Source organism: Lutjanus erythropterus, chromosome 2, assembly GCF_056507025.1.
Source record: "Lutjanus erythropterus isolate fLutEry1 chromosome 2, fLutEry1.hap2, whole genome shotgun sequence".
Taxonomy (NCBI): domain Eukaryota; kingdom Metazoa; phylum Chordata; class Actinopteri; order Lutjaniformes; family Lutjanidae; genus Lutjanus; species Lutjanus erythropterus.
In genome coordinates this window covers 17548365-17553410 of record NC_139318.1, presented here as the reverse complement: position 1 = coordinate 17553410, position 5046 = coordinate 17548365, and the positions used below count along the sequence as shown (strand labels likewise).

The 5046-nt window shown below is 39.6% G+C and overlaps 1 long non-coding RNA gene across 1 annotated transcript; it reads left to right on the top strand.

Annotated features, from left to right (window-relative positions):
- The first annotated feature begins 2258 nt into the window (after positions 1-2258).
- LOC146331381 (uncharacterized) lies at positions 2259-3994 on the top strand. The gene is made up of 3 exons (XR_014772442.1): positions 2259-2488; positions 3152-3297; positions 3504-3994. It is a non-coding gene; the product is annotated as an uncharacterized LOC146331381 (long non-coding RNA).
- The last annotated feature ends 1052 nt before the right edge of the window (positions 3995-5046 follow it).

Here is a 5046-nt window from a genome sequence, read left to right as displayed (position 1 = left end):
AGTAAGGAATACGGTTGGTACATTTGACCTGACACTTGATAAAATACTGTTTAGTAATGATGAAAAGTGGGAAGATTTCATGTTACATTTTACAAAATTACATTAACATACCCAAAATGTTACACCATTAACATTTTACTAACTGACCACATAATCTTATCTTTATTAGCATTTGACACTTCCCCCTAATGTCTAACTGAATGAATTCTTACCACAACTCTTAACTCTTAAAACTCACATATCTCTGTCTATATCTAAATGAAACAAAGGAATTACTATACAAAGAATCCATTCACAAATGATTCACACTAAAGTTAAAACATTTTTTATTGTCTGACAAAATTTTAATCTTTCGATTTCCTGGTTCCATTGATTGCTTTAAATTGAACAGCACAACAGATGTTTCCTTGCAACCAATTAGCACATGACTAAAGTTTTGACTAGCTAAAATATTTAAGTTTTAAAACTTAATAGGAGACCCTTTTTGTCATAGTAACTAAAAAGTTACTTTTCACAGTACTGCATTACCTTTTGGGGTAAGTAATCAGTAAAGTAACTGAGTTACTTTTGAAATAAAGTAACTAGTAACGATAACTAGTTACTGGTTTTCAGTAACTAGCACAACAAAGGATGGTAACTTGTGCAATTGTCTTTCAGTTGACCTCCAGAGTGGTTTTACACAGTCCCATTGAGTTCTTCATGAAGGCTCTTAGTGTCCTGTTGATGTTGCACATTTCCAGGCATTTTCTAACTTTCCATACATCCATACATCCCACATTCTCTACATGTAACCCTTCTCACTAGGGTTACTCAGTTGGCCTCCAGAGTGGTTTTACACAGTCACTCCTCTTCTGCAAAAACAAACACATTCATACACATCCATACATCCATATATACACACATCTATACATCTACATGTAACCCCTCTCATTAAGGTTACTTGGTTGGCCTCCCATTGAGTTTTTCATTTAGTGTCCTGTTGCGCATTTTCAGGCACTTTCTCTGTAACCCTTAGGGTTACTTACTTGTAAGGCAGATCTGCCTTACATTCAATGCATTATTATGGCATTTTGGTATATTCCAATAGATCCACGTTCCAGCAGCATTCCAGTAAATCCACGTTATCTCGTACAGCAGCATCCCACGTCCTCCGCGTTGCTCCTCCTCCTGGCGGTGCAGGCTTGTAGCATTAAGGGCCTTGCCTAAGGGCCCTCACTGTCTAGATGGTAATGCCCCGACTGGGATTCGAACCCCGGTCGTCCGTCTCACAGTCAGTAGCATTAACCAATAACCTAAACAGCTGCTACATATATGTATGTATATGAACATGTATATATATGTGCGAGCTGTTCACCGTTGCTAGGCAACCCCAAACGGTACTTGGTAGCCCGATCTGACTATTGACATTTCGCCAAGCAATACTCTTCCTGCCGAGATGGTGGTATGATTTTACTGTGGTGTTATAGTCAGTAATTAACATTTGAATAATTTGAAAGTTCAAATAATTTCAACTTTCGGCGCAGCCGCAGGTAAGCGGCAGATCCGACCAAAGGGCCCTGTACGTATTCCAACACATCCAGATTGTCTCGTACAGCGAGATTCCACGTGCTCTGTCTTACTGCAACTCAGGGAGTCCCACTTCTAGTGTAGGCTGATAGCACTAAGGGCCTTACCTAAGAGCCGATACTGTATCGATGGTATTGCCCTGACTGGGATTCGTACCCGGGTCGTCCGTATCACAGTCAGTAGCATTAACCACCAATCTATTTTTTGTGTGGTGTCGGCTAGAGATTGAGCTGGAGCCAGACATGCAGCCAATTTCTATTATGCAGTCGCCCGCTTTCAGGAGGCTAGTTAGCATGATTCCGGGCGTCACGCGGCAAATGGGACGAAACACTTTTTCTAAGTACCTGGAGAGCGAATATGCAAAAATGGAAACGGAGCTAAAGAAAACTTAACTTAAAGGTCCCATATTATGCAAAATGCACTTTTTCAAGGTTTTCCAGTGACAATTTGTGTCCCTGGCCTGCCTTCAGACTCCCCTGATATGAGATCAATCCTCTCTCTCCCTCTCTTGCTTGCTCCACCTTTCAGTGAATGTAGGCCAAAATGGTCCGTTTAGATTTGTGCCCATCTATGACGACATAACCGGGCAAGCGCCTCCTCTGAGCAGGAGACACTCCCTGTGTTGCGTGTCTGTGACGCCCACTGAAAACCGAGGCTGCACAGGCAAACAGAGATGAGGCTCTGTTGTTGTCTGCAGGAACGAGCACAAATGTCTGCATTTACTCCCATCATCTGACCCACAGAAGACCCAGTGGATTCATTTTTATTATTCATTTTATTTTTAAGTAAAATTAATTATTATTATATTAATTACTTTGGACTGCTTCTTCATCGACGGTCAATACAAAGCAGGATTCACTTCAAAACTGAAGCTCAAGGATGGATCAGCACCGACTGTGACATAACTACAGACATGGCAGCGGTAAGTTTTATCATCTTTATGCTGCTTTACTGTGTATTTAGCCGCTCATCCTGCCGTTAGCATCGCGGCTAATATGTGTAGCATCTACTGTGTGCTCACACGCTGGAGTATAATATTGAGGGAGAGTCATGATAATCTGTGTGAACGTTAAGCCTCATGTGAAGCCAGTTAACTAAACAGAATAGTAAGTTGGATGCTGGTGACTGTTTTTCATGTCAGTTTTTGTGTGACTTCATGCTGCTGGGTTTGTGTTATCGGCTCTGTTGTTACGGATGCCGAGTCCTGCATTACATTACAAACAACACAGTTGTGGTGCAGGACATGCAGGAGGAGGAGAGGGACGCGTACATAATGACGACTGTTTTGCTTTGATATCAATACAATTCATAAAATCATGTGACTACATGGGTTATCAGTTTTTACTCACAAAAACGGCATAGTAACAATGACCAAGTCACACACATCAGCTGTTATTATAAATATATTAGGCCCATAGCAGTGTATGATCGCATATATTGTCTCAGTAGCATTTGAAAGACTCTTGGTGTTTCCATTTCTTGGAATGCTGTGCAGGTAAATGAAATTGTGGTTACTTTTAATTTGTAAAAAATATTTACAGTTGTTCATTATTTCCATCTTTGATTTTCTCTGCTGTACTTTCAGACTCTGCTTGGCTGTCATGTATCACAGTGAACCTGCTGACAAACAACACATCACATCTGGTGGAGAGCAACTCTTCAAAGTGCACTTCTCAAAGACCATGAGAGGAGCCTGCAGAACAAAACCAGTGAAGACTGAGCCCATGTTTTGTAAGTGTTACATTCTTTTATTTGTCACTAAAATTAAGTCATGTACATGTTGTATTTACTGTATCACTAAAAAACAGTTGTTGTAAAGGTTTCAACAAAAAAAAGGAAATAAAATAGAAAACTAATAACTTATATAAATACACACATAAACATAATGCACTGACTTTTTTGAAGTCTAAACAAAATCTTTGTGTAATATTGCACAGGATATGTGGCCGACTTAATGGAGCTCATCTTTGAGAATGTGTTTCTGGACCCGATGCCAGACAGGGATGAAGATCCAGAGGACCTGATTGCACGGTATGAGGAGCCAGACAAGGAGGTCATCGCCAGCTGTGTGTCCTGGTTCAACTAAGAGGAGGTCTGAATCCAACATAGAGGCCCTGGGCGTCAGGAAACATGGTGCGAATCCTAAGAACCAGACAGGCTTTGACGAGGAGTGACGAGGAAACCTGAGCACCAGCTCACAACGCTCTGATAGGCTGATACCTGTAACGAATGAAACGTGGAAAAGATGTCCAGTTAACAGTTTAGCCTCAAAAACATCAATCTTTGATGTGTCAAAGTTTGTTTTTTTTTCGAATGGATTCAGTGAATCTTTCAGTTTACTGTCATGGATGATAGGTACATCATTTGACATGTTATACGATGTGATATATGCGATTCAATAAATGCCTCACAGTATGTGTAAAACTTGTCTCCTGTGAAGTCATGTTTAATATGAACAGTATCTGTTTATTTTGGGGTGTGCTTCTCCATTCATGGTGTTTAGTGAACACTGTAATGTTATGCCGACTTAAGTAATGTAAAGCAAACTGTAAAAAATCTGACATATTTATCTTCATGAATGCAACTAACAATCTTTTCTGTCAGTATCGTGAAATAAACCCTGCAGGATGATGCAGGACCCTGACACAAAGCAGGTCTTAGTTCATCCTGAAGAGGTTTATTTTACAATACTGACCTGCTCACTGTACATTATCCTGCTCAATATACAATGACTTATCACAATCAGAATCAGATATACTTTATCGATCCCAGGAGGGAAATTGGTAGTGTTACAGTTGCACCCATTCAAGGAAGACTATATATATATATATATATTTATACATATATACATATATATATATTTATACAAATATAAGCATATAGAATATATAAGTTAAGATAAAAATATTCTGTAGAGATAAAGCTTTTAAGAAATAAAAATAAAATATTAGTTAACATGTGCATTGTGAGAGGGGCGTGACTAGTCTCAGCTCATTTGAATTTAAAGCTACAGGCACAGAGAAACAGCTCGTTTTGAGAGAGGCTGAAATAGAGGGGTATAAAGACACTCTGATCTGCATGATCCCAGTGGTGTTTTATGAAACAAACTTCAAAAGCATGTTTTGAGGACCTCTGAGACTTATAAAAACTTATCAGAAAGGGGCACAATATGGGATATATATGGTTACTCAGTTGGCCTCCAGAGTGGTTGGTTTTACACAGTCACTCCTCTTCTGCAAAAACAAACACATTCATACACATCCATACATCCACACATCTATACATCTACATGTAACCCCTCTCATTAGGGTTACTCGGTTCATTTAGTGTCCTGTTGCGCATTTTCAGGCACTTTCTCTGTAACCCTTAGGGTTACTTACTTGTAAGGCAGATCTGCCTTACATTCAATGCATTATTATGGCATTTTGGTATATTCCAATAGATCCACGTTCCAGCAGCATTCCAGTAAATCCACGTTGT